This window comes from Vicugna pacos, chromosome 3 (genome assembly GCF_048564905.1).
Source record: "Vicugna pacos chromosome 3, VicPac4, whole genome shotgun sequence".
NCBI classification, from domain to species: Eukaryota; Metazoa; Chordata; class Mammalia; order Artiodactyla; family Camelidae; genus Vicugna; species Vicugna pacos.
Genome location: NC_132989.1, coordinates 12,561,386 through 12,582,287, shown reverse-complemented (window position 1 = coordinate 12,582,287; position 20,902 = coordinate 12,561,386). Strand labels below are relative to the sequence as shown.

General features: G+C 40.6%; 1 long non-coding RNA gene across 8 annotated transcripts in view; it reads left to right on the top strand.

The window, feature by feature from the left end:
- Positions 1-20,902, top strand: part of LOC140691221 (uncharacterized) — a 647,918-nt gene that overhangs the window by 611,049 nt on the left and 15,967 nt on the right. For 4 of the 8 annotated variants that reach the window (XR_012066778.1, XR_012066782.1, XR_012066781.1 and 1 more), the window contains one exon: positions 11,651-12,282. This is a non-coding gene — a long non-coding RNA (uncharacterized lncRNA). Of the gene's footprint in view, positions 1-7,330; positions 7,529-9,266; positions 9,436-11,650; positions 12,283-20,902 lie in introns of those variants that run through there. The other 4 variants (XR_012066785.1, XR_012066787.1, XR_012066790.1 and 1 more) reach the window with 4 other exon arrangements.

Sequence of the window (20,902 nt, the reverse complement as noted above, 5' to 3'; positions counted from 1 at the left end):
AGTCATCTAGCCATCACGTCACGACCGATGGATGCTAAGCCCTTAGGGAACTCAGGATGGAAACAGGATAACCGTCTCAGCCAGCCCCAGTGGTGCCCCCTGAGGAGACTCAGGATGGGAAAGCCCAGGACACTGGCCCTGGTTAGCTGAGGTACGTATCAAAGGAACAGTTTCAGTGAGCCCATACGTTTGCCTCTTCCCATCTGTAGAAAAGCACTAAGTTCTTTACCTTGAGATACCTGGTTTTCTTCATTTAACAGTCTTTTGATGTTGAGAGTACCTGGTCCTTACTGCAAAAACTCCTGTGTATCCTGGCTCCTGCCTTACCTCTTTGGAGCAGCCCCTTAGAGCAAGCTGAGAGGCTGTCACCCGGGCTGGATGTCCTCAGGAAGTTGGCCAAAAAAACCATAATTTTCAGCTTTTAGGTTGTGCATTTTCTTTTTCAGTTGACAGCAAATCATTTGAGTGCTGAAAGGCCAAGAGAGGCTTCATCCCTATTCAACAGATGTAAATATCATGATTTGACTATAGTTATCATTAACTGGCTAATAACTGTTTATGGCCTCAGGATGCAGTTTCTACCCAGTTAATGGGCTACGTAGTAAAGCTATGATTTTATCTCCGTCGGGCTGGCTCTTGGTCTCAGTCACTTGCATTAAGGGAGGAGCAGGTTCTGCTGATTATCTACATAATAAGAGATCACGGTCCAAGGGCCTTCAGAAAAACTCATCTAACAAAATTGGAGTTGTGCCTGTGAAGATAGCCTTGCAGAAATAACAGGTTGATTGCCCCAAATAACCCTCACAAATCACACTTACAGGAAATTGATCATAGCTTTTCTGGGCTGCATTTTCAAGCAATTGTGTGTCACTAAGTGCTGGGGGATTATATCGGCTGACACTTCTCAAACAAAACTTTTCCAAGCTGCTTCCATGCAGCCTTAGAGACGGCATCCAGCTCTTGTAGGAACTGCAGAGTCTGTTGTGGCTGAGCTGGGCTCAGAGTGCAAGGGCTGCTTCTCAGTGGTTGACCAGATGGGCTCCAAGAAAGAAATCCCTGCACCTGGTATCCTGCCCGGTCTTCAAGCCAGCCTCCACCTCCTCCTCCCCCCCTATTTTCACCCCTCAAGAGACTGTGTTCTTGCCAAGACTTTATTCCTTTATTCAACCTATATTTAATGACCATATGTATTCTGGCAGGACTAGGGAAGATAGGAAAGAAGTTTAAAATATGTTCCCTGTTCACTCTCATCTTGCAATTTGGTTTGCAAGATGAAATAGACACAGAAGCCATTTTTCTAGAATCTGTTTTATTACCTCCGCCTTAGCACTCTTGCTGAAATTACCATTACCTTTTGCCTGGGTTATTGCAATGTCATTAGTCCTAGCTGACATCACTTTGTCTCTTTTTGTTAAAACATCATTTACATCCTATCAGTTCTTTCCTCAGAATTCCCCGATGGCTTCATCCTTACCTCACGGTAAGCCAGAGTCCACCGTGGCCTGTAAGTCCTCTACCACTTGGCCCCATTTTTCGTCTGACATCATATCCTGCCTCTGGTCTTCTCACTTCACTCTGATCTGACTCCCCTGCCCCGTCGCTGCTCCTCAAACACAGTAATGATTCCATCCCTTTAAGACGTTTGCCCCTGCCTTCCCTTTGTGTGGAATATTTTTTCCCTACACATGCACAAGGTGATCTTCATTTTATTTAGGTTTCTCGTTAAATGCGAACTTACCGGTGAGGACATCCCTGACTGACCTGTGTAAAACATGCTCTTCTGTGTCTTCTCCCCCTGCTTTATTTCCCTTCTTAGTATTTAAAACCACTCAACTGGTTGATTTGTCTGTCTCCCCAAACTATGCAAGCTTGATGAGAATAGGCAATTTGCTTAGTTCCGTAGTAAATCCATAAAACTTAGCACTCACAATTTCCCTATCATTAACATTTTACATTAGTTGGTACATTTGTTTCAACTAATAAACCAATATCGACACATTATTTAAGTCCATACTTTAGGTAAAAACTACAGAAATCTGAATAATGTCCGTTTCCTTTTGAGGAACTCATCCAGGATATACATTTAGGCATCATATTTCCTTAGACTCCTCTTGGCTGTGACAGTTTCTCATACGTTTCTTACTTGTGATGTCCTTGACCATTCTGAGAAGTATTGGTCAGGTTTTACAGAATGTCCGTCTAATGTAATTCATCTTGTATTTTTCTCTTAGTTAGACTGGAGTTAAGATTTTCTGTGCGTGTTAGGATGACCAGGGATAAAGTGTCACTTGCATCACATAATATCAGAGACATCCTATCAACATGAGGTGTTTGTCTTGTTTCCCTCTTGTAAAGTTCTACCTTTCACTCTTTACATAGTGGTCTTTAGAAGGAAGTTACTAAGCACAGCCTACACTTGAGAAGTGAGGAGTTGTGCTTCCCCTCCTTAAAGATGAGTATCTGCATCAATTATTTGGAATTCTTCTGCACAGGGCATCTGTCCCTTCTCCCCAGCTTATTCCTTTATTTATGTATATCAGTATATGTACATTGATATTTACTTTATACTTTGGGTTAGAATGTAATACTTTGTTTTTGGGCAAATTAATTCTGCCTTATCCATTGGAAACTCTTTCAGTTGGCTTGTGTGTCCCTTTGACATATCCATCCCACCCATCCCCATCGATGTCATCTTTCGGTCTTTGAGAACTTTACTTTTTGGCACTGCAGAGTGCTCCCAAATCATCTTGTGTGTTTTCTGCCCTGGTTCTAGAATCAAAGATTTCTCCAGTGAATCCTGGTTCATTTCATTGGAATGCACTATTTGAAACTGAGATCTGGGTGCTAGATGTGCTATCACTGGGTTGTCATTGCTGCTAGATCTTCTCAGGTGACAGAGCAAGGAAATATATGTGTGTACATTAATCTGTGAATACACATCTATACTATTTCTATATGTAACCGTGTGTATTTTTATGAAGTTTAATATTAGTTCAAACTGATGTCTCCAACTCTAATCCATCACCAGATGGATCATTCTAGCTTTCTTCTCTTCTTGTCTATAAACTCCCATGCCTACAGGAAACACCTGGTTCCCACCATCTGCCATCCATTTACTTAATCATTTGTTTTCAGATTACATGTATGACAGTATCAGAATTGTTAACCTCTATCCCCATGAGATACAACTTTATCAACTAGAGTACAGTCATTATGTGTGGTCCCTTTTGTCTTTAGGCTTACCACCTCTATTCATTTCCTTAAGTTACTTGTCTGTCTTTTTGCACCACACTTTTCAGTAAGGTTGTTCCATGTATCTGCAATACAGTCAGAGTCTCTTGTTAAGATCTACACCTTCCTGGGATCTCGCCTTCTCTGAAATGATTTTTTTAAAATTTATATACGTTACAATGCACTATCTTTTATGCTGTAAAGCTCTATGCCTTCTGACAAATGCATAATGTCATGTGTCTCCAATTATAGTATCATGCGGAGTATTTCCACAATGCTAAAAAAAAAAAACAAACCCTGTATTTCATCTATTCAGCTCTGTTCCTCTCTGAAATCCTGGCCACCACTGATCTTTCACTATCTTTATAGTTTTGCCTTTTCCAGAAAGTCATAATTTGAATCATATAGTATGTAGCCTTTTCATATGGTTTCTGTACTCAGCCATATGCATTTAAAGTTTGTTCTTATCTTTTTGTGGCTTAATAGCTCATCTCTTTTTATCGCTAAATAAGAATGCACCATAGTTTTTCTTATCCATTCACCTATTGAACACCATCTTGGTTATTTCCATTTATTGCTGATTATTAATAAAGCTGCTTTAAACATCTAATACTTAGGATTTTGACTACAGTTAGCTTTGGAAGACACTGACAAACTATGGTTCCATATTTTGGACAGCATTTAGGTACTGCCATTTTTTAAAGCCATTCTGATAGATATATTAGTGGTATTTCATTGCTGATTTAATCTACGCCCACTTTTGTAACCTTCCTCACAATAGGAAAACTCTTCCCATTCAAAGCCCTTTTCAGTGCCACTTATTCCTTAAAACAGCCATCTTCTCTACCGGATGCACTTCTCCCTTAATTAAATCTCTAGCATCATTTATCATTAAATCCTTGCAATTTGACAGAGACCATAAAACCTCCAAGAAAGCCACCATTTCACTTCCCACATGAAAGTCAGAAATCTAGGAGAGAAATGTTTCTTCAGCACTTCAGATGCTTTCTAACGGGTGCTATGTAGATGCGAGTGAAGAAAAAGCACCAAAGCCACGCTGAGGTGGAGCCGTTGGCCGCGGAGCTCGCTTCACTTATCACTGACGTGATGTATTCCCACACACCCCACCCCACAGGGAACTCGGTCATTTCAAGTTCTGTCATGCATGGGCCACTGCAGTAACTTTTTTTTTTTTTTTATTAAATCTGATACATGATTTGTTGCTGAACTAGTTGTAACCCATGTACAAAAGTTATAGTCATTAAATTGAAACCTCTTTTGTCTTCAGTACTAGCTACAACACACTGTTTGTTAGTAATGCAGACGATGTACATTTTCTCCCGTACTTCTTTTTTCTGGTAACTTTAGTCAGTTTACACTGTTGGGTTCATTTCTGGTGTACAGCATAGTGATTCATATATATATGTGTGTATATATATATTTATATATGTATATATTCCTTTAGCAATAACTTTTGAATAGTCAAAATCATGAATATTAAATCTGTGAATGCAAAGCAGCCACAGAACATTTTCCAGGGCATACTCTCTTTTTGACTCAAGAGTAATTTCTGCTCATGTCTTGGTTTTCCTTCTACAGAGCAAGGACTTGAGGACAGAATGTATCTCTCTATTTATTTACTTGACAACTATGTACTGAATATACAATTTCTATAGCATTTTAAAAGGAGGAGCTTAATGCATAGCTTAATTGATTCCTTGAGGTTTCAAGGAAACTTGAAAGAGAGTAACAAAAGTCTAAAACAGACCAGAAATTTAGACACGTTGTAGAGAAGGCAGCCCTCACATAGGAGGGACATGTGTTTCCCTTTGTCCCCGAAGGGCTGTGGCTGTGGAGTGGGCGATGCTGCCTAAGTGACCAGCTTGCCTGTTGCCATGGCGATTCAGCCGCCCTTGCTGCAGTCCGCAGGTCCCCCAGCACTGCCCTGGCAGCCTGGAGCCGCCCACCTGCCCTTTCTCTGTGTTTTCTACCTGGCGTGCTGCCTTTTACTGAACACAAGTGAGGGCTGGGAAATTCTGTCTATGCTGTGGACTAAGTGCTTGCCAGAAAACAGGTACTCGTAAAAGGATGGCGTCGGGGGAGGGAGACTGATGAACTCAGAGGCTCCAGGAGCTCCCCTCTGCCACACGGCTAGGGGTCCCACTGCCCCTTTCTTTGAAGGGGCAAAGCACTTGCAAGGTGACACTTTTCAACAAAAATTCCTTTCTGTCCCCAAAATGGGGTCCTACCTCTGATACCTACCCAGAAGACAAATCCAGAACACAAGGGACCCACAGGCCTGGGACAGCGCTAAGCAGAAGGCTGGTGCTCAGGACGGAGGGCCCTGACGCTTTGCACACCCAGAGCCGGCGAAGGGAGTCAAAGTGAGCAAGCTTCAGGAGGAGCTGGGGGTTTAGTAAGTCATCGCCTAGCGATCAAAAAGCCAGTGCTCTTTTGAGTATTTATTATTCCATGTCAGGCCCTGGGGACAGAACATAAATCAAGACAGATATGTCCAGTCCTTCATTAATTCAGTAAATCTTTAAATTCCACTTGCTAGTTTTTCTTTTGGGTTACGTGATTATATTTAGAAAGCACTATTACATTTCATCTATTTCCTAGAAATAATTATCAACAAAATCTTAGTATGTTTACAGCACTTTATAGCTTTCACAAAATTCACAATCCCCTAAAACAACCCTATGAATAGGTCAGGCTGGGGTTTTCAGCTCCATTTTGCAGTTGAGAAATCTGAGGCTCTGAAAGGATACCTAACTCATCCAAGTCAAAATACGTTTTCAAGAGGTGGTCTGGGGACCACCTGCATTAGAACTGTAAGGAGAACTGTATGTTGCAAATGTAATTTGGGGGGATTTCAAGCTTGGTGCCTTATGCAGTGGGATACGCTGTCTACTCTCCCATGTGATGTTTTTCATAAATGACTGTACTCTACAAAAGTAATGAATTGTCAGTTTAACAAACAGTTACTAAGCATCCACTCTCCTATGGGTTATTGGCTGAACAGCACAGACGAGGTCCCTGCCCTAGCAACACAGCACACATATTAGCAGGGACGACAGCCTTCAAGCAAGCAGTGCAGGGATTTTATGGAGAAGGTAACAGAGATACGAGAGCATCATTTAGGAAGAGAAACTAACACCACTGGGGGCCACGTGGTCAGAAACCCCTCTGGAGATATTTGTTAGAAAATGTAGCTTCCCAGGGCCCATGTCCAGAGTATCTGGGGGCTGATCTCAGTATTTTGCATTTTTAATAACAAACTCCTTCGGTAATTCTTTTGCACATCGAACTGGAGAATCACAGGGGTGTGTGTGGTGATGGTGGGAGGATGTCAAAGAAAGTCGGTGAAGAAATGCTGCATGTGCAAGACGAGGCTTAACATAGGGGGCTGAGGAGGTTGCTTCCCAGGTAGAAGTAAGAGCACATGTAAAGGACTGAAGTACCTGGAAGAGGACAAATGATCCTCTATGGCTGGAGAATAAGGGGAGAGAAAGAAATATAAAGTCAGGACTTCAGATGCAGAGGCATGTCAGTGTTGTTAAGGATTTTAGACTTTTGGAGCATAGTCAAATATTTATCTAAAGATTAAAAACACAGCATGAAGGGATTGGGGTCTGTAGAGAAGATGATGGGCGATGAGGAGGCAACCATGGCAATGATTAGGTGAGAAACGATGCTACCCAGGATTAGATCAGTGGTAAAGAGAATAGAGAGAGACAGATGGATCCCGGAGGTATTTAAGAGGTCAAAGCAAGGGTTTAATGATCCCACAGACACTAAAATGCTGCCGTGACATCTATTAAGTCCTTCTCCAAGTGAGGGTAGCAACTGGGTAGAGGTGGTGCTGTGACGGTGGGAGTGCGGGCTTTCAGAAGACCCCCTGCCCCCAGGCTCCTCTGTGGCCAAGAGTGTGCTCTGTTTTGGAGAAGACAAAGTTGTCTGAGGTAAAGGTCTCCAACACGAGAGCTCAGAAGACACTCAGCTTGTTTCAGACTCTGCCACTAAATCCCGTGGGCCCTGTCGGGGCCTCAGGTGGCCCGCGTTTAAGTCATGCCCCTTCTACATTCTCTCACTGCAGTCGGTACATTTGCTCCGTAACACTTACAGATGAGAAATGCCTCCGACCGTTTGTGGAGTATCTGTCTCATCCATTACACTGCAAGTTCTAATGGCTGGTCCAGTGTTACCTCCAGCTCCAAGGGGAACAGCTGCTGCGTATCCAAAAAACAGCTGTGACTCCTGTGCCCACAGGACTCCCTCTTTCAGATGCAGAAAGGTGAGTGCGATAATCAGAAGGTAAAAAGTGGCCGAGCCAGTGACTGTTTAGATGTGGAGAATGAGGAAGGTTCCCATGTTTCTGGCTTGGGTAGCTGGAGGGATGGAGTGACCAGTGACTGAGGAACACAGGTCCTAAATGTAAGATGAGGTTAACCGGGAGTACCTAAACTATATAATGCAGGACGTACAAATGGCAGTGTCTGGCAGGCAGCAGGCTATAGAATGTTTAGGCTTTGATAAGAGGTCTACAGCAGAGGTTTTGCATGTACTTTGGAAAAATAATGTTAACTTTTTAAATAAAATGTCTTAGGATTTAATATAGTGGAATTAATAAGCAGCTGTTGTTTACAGCTAAGTGGCAGGCTCTGCTATATTTGCTTTGACTTAGTCTTACGAGTCCCATATGAGACTGAACAAAGTTTGAGCACCTGTCCAAAGTTACACAGGCACTGAGTGGTGGAGACAGCCTTCTAACACCCTCCACAGCCGGGACCTACCGCCTTTGCTCTCAGAATGATGGACGTTCTTCCACTTGCCACACCCTAGCTCTCAAAGCAGCCAGGCCACCCTCCATCAGATCTTATATTAAAATAAGTTCACTGTCCGTCTCGCTTCAGATATTGTGAGTATCTTGGCTAGAGGTCTTGCCTAGCAAAGATGAGGACATTGAGGCAGGGAAAGGTACAGTAACTAACTTCCAGGTGGTCATATGGTCAGGAGAGTGGGTGGGGTGTTTGAACCTCACTCTGTTTCTGGGACCCATAAATTTTAACTGCTACATGACCATAAAAAATCGTATTTTTGGAGACAAACTTTTCCATAACTAGAGGGAGACAAAGAATGGGTGAGCAATGATCTGGGAAGAGATGAAGTAAAATCTAGTCTAGGAATCACCATGAAATTTGTGACATCAAAGAAACATCACTTGTTCCTTAAGTGGAAGCACATATATGAGTTGGCCCAGCAAGCTCTGAGACATAAGTTTTACATTATTGTAGAGGGAGGATAAAAGTTTGAACATCTCTTGAAGGCATCAAAAGCAACTTTAGAATACCCAATAATGATTGTCGTTCAACAGAGACTGCCTTAAATGCAGCATCGCACTTGACCCTCACACTCAGTCTATGAGATGGCATTGTCATTTATTATCTGTTGGTAAGAGCAAGACAACAGGCCCCAAACCCAAAATGGAGTCATTTCTGCCAAGCCCCACATCACCAAACTGGGACTTAATTACAGTTTTGATTCCTTCAGAAATAACAGACTCTTAAACCAGTCGGTGAGGAATCATCTGATCAGCATTAGTGAGAATCTGCCCGACAGACCCCTGCCAACACCTAAGGGGAAGTGGCCTCAGGACATCCAGTCTGCTTTCTTGCTTAGTAGAACTGGAGTAGTAGCTTGCTCCTGCTCCCTTCTGCCTATAAAAGTCTTCCATTTTGTGCAGCTCCTCTCTATTATCTGCTAGCTTAGGGCTGCCCAATTCATGAATTGTTGAATAAAGCCAATGTGACCTTTTAAATTTATTGAGTTTTGGGGTTTTTTAAACACAAAAGAGGGAAATGAACCTTAAGTGCATTAAACAAACATCTAAAGGACGCACAACTAGTAAAGGACAGTGCAGTTTCAAATCCAGGGATGTCGCACGCTCAAGCTTGCGAGTGTAAACATTCTATGTTATTTCTCGTTGACTTATTTTTGACATGATTCTGCTAAAACTGAGACTTGGTCCACAGGCAATTGGAGTGGGTAATTTATCCTAGAAAACTGTTTGTGGAAGTTCAGTGAATTAGGCACGCACCAGCATGAAAGCACCGTTTCGTCTTAGAACAGAGGTATTCACGACCCATCAACCGCCCCATCAAAGGTTTCCAATCCGCTCATGGTGATGCTGAAAACACTGCAGTAAGTTCTATTATACTGATGGTATACTGGGGGGAAGAACAAAATGGACCATTTTTAGTGTCATCTTGACATTGGGACGAAAACGGGTACTAGGAAATGGGTAACCCTGAGTGGTGGTGATAAATAAGTTTACTCAAATTTACCTCTTACTATGGATTCAGAGTAAGATCTTCTTCCCTACTCCTTCAACTAGGTTTGTTTTTAACTTTGGTGAAATGATGTTACGTCTCTCCTGGATTTTAGCCTATTCCTGGAAGAATATTAAGTTAAACACTATGGAAGCAGCTCTGTGCAGGAAACCCCTTTTGTCTTGTCACTAAACCTAAACCAGCTACCCCTGTGCTCTACTCACCTCTGATCCTAGCACACCTTTCACATCTTTTGATCGCACAGTACCTTGCCTACCCTGTTTCTTTTCCATAGATCAAAGAAGTAGAAATGCAGACTAAGTGAGTAACAGACGACCAGCTCCTTCCCCCTAGCTTCCCCTTCAGTCATCTCATGAACAAACTGAGCAGGACAGCATCTGAAGGAAAGGTCATGAGACGCTGACAAGCCTGCACGCGGTGGGGGTGGCGATGACTCTGACCCCCCGTCTCAATGATTAGCTGAGATTACTTCCCCTTTCCCCCTTAAAACTTTCATAGCTGAGCAGAATCCTCAGAGATGGTGTTTTGGGGACACTGCGTCCACCATCTCCCCAGAGTGCTGGCATTCTGGTTAAAAGCAACTTTCCTTTCTAGCAACATTGCCTCTCTCGAGTGTTGATTTCTGAGCGATGAGCACCTGAACCTGAGAATGGTAGCAGTTAAACAGAAATGAACAAATGCAAAGAAAAGGCTGGTAAAGATTAAGTGACACAGGGCAGGCACTAGTAAATGAGTGATGGCAAAAATTCTGGTTGCCCCATTTCCTTTTTGAAAATGCAGATGCCCCTGAAGGATCAAGAAATAGTCACTCATAGCTTAGTATGAATTAGTTTATGCAGTTTGCTCCCTGAATTCTAGGCCAGTTCCTGAATTAGAGGAGTCTAAAAGATCACCTAATCCAAACTCCCACAACAGAACTAAGTCACTGAGGCTAAGAGAGGTTTGATCAGGAATCCAGGTCTAGTTTCATAATCATCTTCGGAGCTCAAGTAGGAGGACTCTTAGTACAGTGCTTTTCCTTTTAATACCATGCTGTTCCAGGCATTAACATACAGAACTGCTGCTCTAGGCACAGCATGATGTATAGTAAGAGCGGCAAGTGGAAATGGATAGACTTGGCTTGGGAAGCTAGGGATGTTTTTTATCTTCTCTGAGCCTCAGTTAATTTGTTCATCTGTAAAATGGAATGTTACATTACATATTACATGTAATATTACATGACTATAACAAAACATTATCTGTCTTAATGTGATGATATGAAATTTTAAACAGAATCAATGTTCTTAGCAGAATGCCTGGTGCCCAATAACTAATCAATACATACTAATTCTTAAAAAATTACTACTTTACAATTGTTGAAAACTTGGAAATGGTTTCTTACAACACAGGTGGATTAAGAGCTTAAGGACTTTGGTCAAAATGTTTTTCCCCTGGGTCTAAATAAATTTTATGTTTGGGGTAGTTGGCAGTTACTACTATAGAATGCCAAGGATGTATATACAGTGAGCAATACACACCTTTAGAAGTTTCCCTTCCCAGTATCTTCCCAAGTGTGCCAGGCAGAAAATATCTTGTACAATTGGTATTTCTTGAGATAGCTGTTTATCACGGAAGGGCCGACTGATTTAACTGCTCCCTATGACTGTCTAGTTCACATGAAGCAGCTTTGGTCCCACTAATTAAATCTCAGAGTCCTCAGGTTTTTAAGGTCTTGAAGAAAGTAGAGATCAGTGAGAATTTTTGAAATGAGAGTTAAGCTAGAATGTCTTAAAATGTTGGCGGGACATTATGACCAGAGGAAAGGAGATCTGGAGGAGATGTAGAACTCTGTTATTTGTCACAATCCTGGACACTATGCAACACACATCATTTTAGTGAGTTTTTTTAAAATCCAGCATTCAGTGAAGATGAAAATGAGATCAACTGTTTTTAGAGGCCTCAAAATCAGACACACGCAAAATAAATAATGCTTCTAGTAGTTTTATCTGTGAAAACAGAATCCAGTTGCTACAGAGAAATTTAATCAGATATGATTAATTGTAATTAATGGGTTGATAATGTTTCAGATCATGTTACTGAAGAAAACCGCTGAACTGATGATGCTGGAGAAGGTGAAGTGGATTTCTGGCTTCCACTCAAGATGTCAAAAGCTAGAAAGTGTTGTTTTCATCTGAACACTAAGAAAAAGTGACATCATTTCTGAAAGCATACATTTTCATGAACCCATCAGAGAACTGAGGTCGCAGGGCAACCAGCTAATCTGAAATATAAGGAAAGACAGGCACCTGCTTGAAATGTCGGCACCCGCTTTCCAGGGCAGAGCACGGGAAGAAGTCTGAGCCGCCAGACAACTGGGTGAGAATATTCTGGCCAACAGTTCTAGCTAATTGCTAAGGCTAAGGGGACTGTCACTAGAATTCAGAAGTCCCTAGCATGCAGACACTCACATGGTGCTCTTCATGGCTTTCCACAGGCTGCTCAGAGAAAGATCGGAGGCTGGGAGTGGGGATGGGGATGAGGAAAGCCTCCCGTGGGCTGCAGACCTCAAGGAGGGCAAGGCCATCTCTTCTCCGAGAAAACCCTGACTGGACTCTCTCATCCCTGGGGGAAAAAAAGCCTCACACCACTGGGAGAATGATGGCAAAATACCCAAAGACCCATTGTGACTGAAGGAAGAGAATAAAAATTTTCTGCATAAGCCAGGGCAGAAGTATTAACCATAGTCCAGGCTCCTGCAGGTTTAGGGGCAAGTTCAATGAGAAATCACACCCTCAACAGCCAGGGGCTGAGTTCATGGCTGAGAACAGAGTCCTACCTCTGATCCTGCCACCAGGCCACAAAATAGCCAACCAACAAGTCATGGCCAGTGTAGTTTGGGAAGAGGGAAAAGAACCTCGAGAGCTTTTTCATCTTTGAGGTGTAAATTCACAGGGAGAACCAAAAATTATGACAGCCCAACCCCACCTGAAATATGGGACAAAGCTAAAGGACACAGCTAGAAGAATATGAAGTAGATGTATTGAGAGTAACCACAGAACAACAAAACCCAAACCCCGTTCAGCTCCTAACAAGAGTGACTGAACATGAAAAGTCTAGCCAAAAAAAGACACATATTTGAGGGCAGCATAAACACTATTGCTTCTGTTTATGTGGGTCTGCAAGTCATTTCTAAGACATGGGAAAAAGGAGGAAGAAAGAGTCCCCCATCAAGAGACAAAATACACAATAAAACCAGGTTGAAATAAGAACCAAATATTTGAACTATCAGGAAATATCACTATGATTAATAGGTTAAAGGCTCTAGTGGAAAAGCTGGACAACAAATATGAACACATTAAGAACTTCAGCACAGATGAAAACCATGAGAAAGAAAACGTCGGGGGTTCTGGTTCAAGATGACAATGCAGGAAGACCCTGAACTCCCCTCTTCCTACAGACACAGCAGAGCTACGTGTGGAAAAAATTTCCTTTGAGAAAAACCCCCGAAAACTAGCTGGGGATTCCGACATGTTGGATAAATAAGATTGTATCTCAGCCTCTCCCACCCTACTTCAGTGAGAGTTTTTTCTTGACATAAAAACTGCCCCCAGTAGCATAAACCATAAATGGGAAGGAACTCAAAACCTGGAGCTTCTCCCTGAGGAACGAAGAGTTTGAACCACACGTTGGGCTCCCTAACTTTTAGCACCTTTTTACTTAAGAGCCGAGCCCCGCCCCCCCCCCCAAACACCTAGTTTTGAAAGCTAATGGGGCTTGTGTCTATAAGACCTAAAGGGCTATAGCAAACTGCAAAATGGCTCTCAATGGGACCGTATGCCGACTCAGTTGCATCAAGGACCAGAGCAGAGGCAGCCAATTAAGATGTGTCCAGACTTCACGTGAAAGAGGCTTATTTGCTTATGTTCAAGTGTTGGCCTAAGAGGCAGGCATCTAATTTAACACACATCTGGGGACTGGCTGGGTTCCTCTGGGGATGAAGGCCAGTGGGTGCCATCTTTCTGCTGTCTCTCTACTTCACTCCAGCTCGCCAGTGTCTCCTAGAAAGCAGCTTACACCCTCCTCTATCACCCTGATTTTTGTAACTGCCTGCCACCCAGAGGACACCTCTACATTGCTATGCTCCAGTGGCCAGCGGGGTTTAAGTTTGCCAGTCCCACAAGACTATAACTGATGGAGAAAGAGTTCTTAAACAGCTACCAACCCCAGCACAAAGCAAGAGGCAACAGTTCCAGTACAGTCTTTCTGCAAAAGAGACCTATTAACTTAACCTTCATAGCTGAGCACTGAGGGGCAGACTATTAAACGCACATCTGAGGGCCCACTATAATCCATTCCAGAAAACTCAAGTGTGGATGGATGCTCTTTGCACTTTCCCTCTGCTGTGTTCCCAAGAGCCAGTATCTCCCAGAGGGGAGCTTTTACACCTGTGGAGTTCCAGTTTTTGTGGTTGCACCCCACAGTTGGCTGGTTCTGGTGGCCAGAGGGCTTACATTCCTGGGTCTCAGGGGACTGTAACAATTGGAAAGACAGTTCTTCAGCAGTTACCATCCCCAGGGCCCTGCACAGAGAGCAGACTCAAGCACACCTCCATTGTGTGGAACAGGCCTGTTTGACTGTGCAGGAGCTTTAGCCTGAGGGGCAGGCCTCTGGTCTGGCACACATTTGGGGGCTACTGAAATACACCCCAGGGTTGGAGAATGGTGGTTTCCGTATTTTCACTTTCCCTGGGGTCACCCTCACTACCTCACTCCAGGTCACCAGTATTCCTGGGAAGAAGCTTGTAGACTCATCTGGCACCCTGATTTTTGCAACTGATGCCCACAGGGCACTTCTAGACTGTCGGGCTCTGATGGCCTGCAGGGTTCATGTTTATGGTCACACAGGACTACTTATATTTCTATATTTAAAGGCCACCATATCTAAGGGTGTAACTTCCTAAAGAAGAAAAATCTTAGTTAAACTATCTAACTTTATACCTCAATGACTAGAAAAATAAGAATAAATGAAGCCCAAAGTTAGTAAAAGAAAGGAGACTACACAAATCCAAGTAGAAATAAATGAAATAGAGAATAAAAAGACAATTGAAAAGATCGATGAAACTAAGAGCTGGATCTTTAAAGAGATGAACAAAATTGACAAATCTTTAGCTAGTTTCACCAAGAAAAAAAGAGAACTCAAATAAAATCAGAAATGAAAGATGACACACCACAACTAGTACCACAGAAAAACAAAGGATAAGAGACCACCATGAACAAGTAAACACCAACAAACTGGACAATCTAGCAGAAATGGATCAATTTCTAGAAACATACAACCTAGCAAGACTGCATCATGAAGAAACAGAAAATCTGTGAAGACTGATTACTAATAAGGACAGTGAATCAGCAATCACCACCCTCCCAGAAGAAAAAAATCCAGGACCAAACAACTTCACTGCTCAATTACAACCAATATTAAAAACTAATTACTATCAATCATTTTCAAAATCTTCAAAAAAATACATTTTCCAATTCATTTCATGAGGCCAGAATTACCCTGATCACAAAACCGGACAAAGATGCCACAAGAAATTAAAATTACAGGAAAATATTCCTGATGAACATAGACACAAACATCAGCAAACATCAGCAAACTGAGTTAAACAGTACATGAAAAGGAGCATATACCATGACCAAGTGGGATCATTCCAGGATGAAAGGTGGGTCAACATTTGCAAGTCAGTGTGATAATTAATCTTGATAAAAATATTATCATCTCAATAAATACAGAAAAGGCATTTAACCAAATTCAACATTTATCTATGACAAAAATTGTCAATAAAGTGGATATAGAGGGAAAGCACCTCAACATAATAAAGGTCATATATGACAAACCCAGAGGTAACATCAATCTCAATGATGAAAATCTGAAAGCTTTTCTTTTAAAATTGGGAAGAAGACAAGGATGCCCATTCTTGTCACCTTTATACAACATAGTATTGAAGGTCCTAGCCACAACAATTAGGCAAGAAAAAAATAAAAATAAAAAGCATCCAAGTTGGAAAATAAGTAGTTAAACTATCAGTATCTGTGGATGACATAATTTTATATATAGAAAACCTTAATGACTACACCAAAAAACTGTTAGAACTAATAAATGAATTCAGTAAAGTTGCAGGCTACAAAATCAATAAACTAAAATCTGTTGCATTTTTGTGCACTGACAACAAAATATCAGAAAGAGAAATTAAGAGAATAGTTTCATTCACAGCTGCATCCAAAAGAATAAAATACCTGGAAATAAATTTAACCAAGGAGGTGAAAGAACTGTACACTAGAAACTCTAAGATACTGAACGTGGATTAGAAAAGTTAATATTGTTAAAATATCCATTATACAAACAGCAATCTACAGAGTCAGTGCAATCCCTATCAAAATTCCAATGGCTTTTTTTTTTAAAGAGCAAGACAATCCTAAAATTTGTGTAGAACAACAAAAGATCCTGAATAGTTGAAGCAATCTTGTAAAAGAAAAACAAAGCTGAAGGCATCATGCACCCTGACTTCTAACTATACTACACAGCTACAGTCATGAAAACAGTATGGTATTGTCATAAGCCAGACACACAGGTTTATGAAACAGAACAATGGGAAGATCTGAACATTTTTTCCAAGGAAGGTACAGAGATGGCACACAGACATCTGGATAGATGCTCAACATCACTAATAAACAGGTAAATGTAAATCAAAACACAATGAGATATCACCTCACACCTGTTAGAACGGCTATTATGAAAAAGACAAGTGATAACAAGTATTGGTGAGGATGTAGATAAAAAGCCCTTGTGCATGGTTGGTAGGAATATAAATTGTTTCAGCACCATGGAAAACAGATATGAAGGTTTACAGTAAATTAAGTAAGAACTACCATATGATCCAGCAATTTCACTTCTAGGTATTTATCTGAAGAAAACAAAAACACTACCTCAAAATTATGTATGCACACCTATGTCCCTGGCAGCATTAATTACAATAGATATGATACGGAAACAATCTAGGTGTCCACTGATGGATAAAAGGATTAATAAAATGTGCTCTCTCTATACAATGCAATATTATTCAGCCATAAAAATGAAGGAAATCTTGTCATTTGCAATATGGATGGATCTTGAGGGCATTATTCTGAGTAAGGCAGATAAAGACAAATCCTACATGATCTTATATGCAAAAAACAAAGAGAAAAAGCTCATAGATACAGAGAACAGACTGGTGGCTGCCACAGGGGATATGTAAAATGGGTGAAGGTGGTCAAATATTACAAACCTCCAGATATAAAATAACTAAGACATAGGAATATAATGTACAGCATGGTGACTATAGTTAATACTATACTACTGCATACAGTATTACAGAAAGTTCCTAAGAGAGTAGATCTTAAAAGTTGTCATCACAGGCACACACACAAAAAATTAGCTGTGATGGATTTGTAATGATGATTGATAATTACACATATTTTGGTGATAATTAGAGAATATATACAAATACAGCATCATGTTGTACATATGACCTTAATATAGCATTATATGTCAATTATCTCAGTTAAAAAAAAAGATAATAAATGGAAATGCCAGGAATGATCAACATGGTAGCAAAGACAAATAATGCCTCCATGCTCATCAATTAACTTGGTTAAGAAAAGAATCAGTGCCCTTGAAGATAAATCAATTGAACTAAAACACAAAAATAAGTAAGTGTGTGTATGGTGGGGGGAGTAGTATAGAGCATTCAATAGCAGTAGAACAGTAGGAAACTGTCTAACATACAAGTAACTGAAATTCTAGAAGAAGAGAGTGAGAATGGGATAGAACAAATACGTATAAATTTAATGGCCAAGAATTTTCAGAAGCAACGATAAGACATCAAACCACAGACTGAAGATTTCAGAGAATCCTAAACAGAATAAAAAGCAACAAAAGCAGACACATCAACCTGGACATACCATATTCAAGCTGCTATAATCAAATATAAGGAGAAAATCTTAAAGGCAGACAGGAAAAAAAAAGACACTCTATAAAATGAAACTTGAAATTAGAACTCCTCATGAGAAACCATGTACGCTCGGACAAGGGAGTGCTGCCTTAAGGTAGAGTGGAATGGAGCACCATTTAGATAAGCAGTATTCACTCACCAATGAGTGGGAGACTGATCCTTGTTAGTTCTAGTGTTATTCTCTAGTTTTCAGTGTTTTTAGGGAGATATCTAGAAAGTGCAACTACAAAGTAGTGATATTGCCCAACTTTTTCTAAGCACTTATGTACTAGGCACTGGGATAATGTTTATACATGGATTATCTTATATAATTAAATGCTAATGGCAATATGGCTGTCGTAACTTAGAAGAGTAGTTTTTCACTGGTGAAGAAAGAATTTAATAAAGTTCCCTGGAGATTATGAGTACCGAATCTGGCTTTTGGTTGGGGCTCTTCACAAGAAAGTAGAGAGCAGATAAACAGCCAGGGAAAAAATAACCCGCCTCACCCCTGCAGTGGTAAATTTTACTGAAATGTGCCGTATCTAGGCCCAGCAATTTGTACTAGCCTTTGCTATTTCCTAGCCCTGTCCAAACTGTTAAAAATAATGCTTCAGGAACTCTCCGACACTGTTGCTGGGAATGTAAATTGGTGCAGCCACTATGGAGAACAATATGAAAGTACCTTAAAAAACTAAACACAGAGCTACCATATGATCCAGCAATCCCACTCCTGTACAGAACTCTAACTCGAGAAGATAAATGCACCCCAATGTTAACGGTAGCACTATTTACAATAGCCAAGACACAGAAACATGGAAGCAACCTAAATGTCCCTCAATAGATGAATGGATAAGGAAGATGTGTGTGTGTGTGGGGGGTGATGGAATATTACTCAGCCATAAAAAGAATGAAATAATGTCATTTGCAGCAACACGGATGGACCTAGAGATTATTGTATTACGTGAAGTAAGCCAGACAAAAAGAAATATCGTATATTACTTACATGTGAAATTAAAAAAAAGTTACATAAATGAACTTATTTACCAACCAGAAATAGATTCACAGACATAGAAAATAAACTACAGTTACCAAAGGGGAAAGGGGGTGATAAATTAGGAGTTTGATATTAACATATACACCCTAATATACATAAGATAGGCAAATAACAAGGACCTACTGTATAGCACAGGGAACTATATTCAATATCTTGTAATAATCTATAATGGAAAGTAATGTGAAAAAGAATATGTGTATACATATAACTAAATCATCTTGCTGTATACCTGAAACTAACACAACATTGTAACTCAACTGTATTGCAATAAAAATAAAAATTTTAAAAATGATTATGCTTCAGATCTCTTTACATACGGATTTTTAGCCAAAGCCATATGGTGAGACAATCACTATAGTCCCACAAAATTCAAGGCAATATGCCTTAATGTGCTTGAGACCTTCAAGTTCCAGCGTCTAGGCTTCTAGAAATATCTTATTCCTAAGGGTGTCCTTACCTTCTCCTTGACAATAAAATCAAACTATTACATGGACCAAAAATTATTTTTTTCATCCTTCATTCAGATGATTACAATATTCTAGGAACTGCACTAACCTCCTTATAAATATTTTCTCGTCTAACCATCACATAATCCTAGAAGTAGGTACTGACATCATTCTTATTTCAAGGACTAGTAAATTGAGCCTAGTAAGTTAAATGGACTTCTCAAAGGTACACAGACAGTCCCTAGGATGGAGACTGTGAAGGCTGAAGGCTGTGCTCTCACGTGCAACATTTTATGGTCCTATCCCACACCGAGCCGCCCAGTGCTGAACCCTACAGCAGTGTGTGGGACAGCAGTACCAATCCTGTTTTCTTGAACTAGAAGGCCAGGAGCACAATGTGCTCACAGGACTGTAATCCAATTAAAACAACACTTTATACTTGCATTAAAACTCACATTGAGGCCATTAATCGTTCAAAAGTATATGTTATCAACTTTGTGCTTCATATTACTTAGTTTTATTGTCATAATACTTATAAACACAGCTCAAGAGTTTCTAGCCACATACCCTGGCAGGTTTTATTTCCTCAGTGTTTTCCACATTGTGGCCCATGGAACATGCATGTCATAACTACTCGCGTGCTCAGTTAAAATTATGGACTCTGCAACCTAATTCAGACCTCCTGAATCAGACAAATTCATTAGCAAAGAGGCCCAGCAATCTGTACTTTAAAGAAATTCCTTGGGAGTAAACTTTGCTTGCACTAAAGCTTGAGAACCACTTTAATAAACTATAATCATAAGATGATAAGCCATTTGGCGAAAACTTTTGAGCTATTTAAAAAGAAAGCATGGGCGGAGAAGTGATCTGGAAGTCATGCATAAAATCTTAGTTTCATCACCCATCAAAAGCTTCTCAGGATATCTTTCTTCTAAACTATTAAGGTTTTCTTCCACTTAATATTATTAGGTAACTTTTTTTTCCCTATTGAATACTATCAATTCCACCTCTTGTCTCTGGTAGACTTGTGACATATTCTAGAAAGAAATTAGAGAAGTCTTTTTTTTTTTGTAAATAGATTTCTTTAAGAATTCCCAATTTTCCACAGCTTGCTCCACAGGACCATCTCACAGTGAAGTTGATCTTTCAGGTCTACATGGTTCCACTTAAAGCAAAAGAATAACAATGTGCCCCTCCTCCAAATCAAACACATCTCCCCTAGTTTTTGTGGCATGTTTCCCTTTCCAAGTGTTAACCTAGAAAAATTTACTCAATTCAACTCGCTATAGCTGACAATTTGGTTTCCTCTGTGAATGAAGAATTGCATCTCAGCAGGCAACCGGCTTGTATTTTGCAAAAGAAGAAAACATGAAATCATTAAGGGGATGCGAAGCTCTATGTGTTCATTATTTCTCTAATTAGCAACGTCCCGTGCTCTGAATTTTAAATTTTTGATCTGCTCCCGTTAATGAAGGCACATTGCAGAGCCTTCCAGAAAAGAGAGACAAATAACCACTGAGGTAGATGATTCAGAACTTGCTGACCTATCAGTTTCTTTTACCTGTCAGAATCATAAAGCACCTCAGAATCCACCCAGCACTTTATGTTTAGAGGTCACTTCACCCTACAGCAAATTATAGCCATCTGTTGTGGATTCAGTTATTGGTAACTCTGTAGAAATCTAGTCATGTTACAATAAAAATGTTCTCTGTTTTAAAGCCTAAAGCAAGACTGACATAGATAACAATGTCTCACTTTATCTTCTCTACTTAGAATCATGTCTGTCCTTGGGGCTGGAAATAGACATATG